Below are 496 nucleotides of genomic sequence, written 5' to 3'. Positions count from 1 at the left end.
TCTAAGTTTTACTAATGATTTTCTCTCTTAATTAAATATATCATCCTCGTATTAATCCATTTATCATCTGGGATTTGCTTTCATATTTGTATGCTACGCTTGAACGTTGACATCCCATGATACCATTCTACAAAACGCCATTCGGTTCGCGTGTAAACATCTTCCCCAATGTCATCCCAATCGTCAGCCATAGTTTGGTTTACAAGGTTACTACTGTCCTTGTGCTATACTATCAATACGTTGCTTCTTTCTGGCCAGACTTGTATTTTCTTTTTTTTAAAATATTTTATTTGTTTATTATTTATTTTTTTTACGATTTTACAATCTTAGGCTCTATCAGACGTGTTGCTGATTCGTCCTTCTCTCCCCACACTCCATACTTACCAGAAATATCTTTGCCATTAATATGCAGTTTGTCCCGAGAGCTTAGGCCTTCGCTGCAATTATCCAAACCCCACCGCCGTTCGAGAGTCGCTCCAGGATCCATCCACCATCT

This window comes from Penaeus monodon, chromosome 30 (assembly GCF_015228065.2).
Source record: "Penaeus monodon isolate SGIC_2016 chromosome 30, NSTDA_Pmon_1, whole genome shotgun sequence".
NCBI classification, from domain to species: domain Eukaryota; kingdom Metazoa; phylum Arthropoda; class Malacostraca; order Decapoda; family Penaeidae; genus Penaeus; species Penaeus monodon.
Note: the sequence above shows the minus strand (reverse complement) of the source record.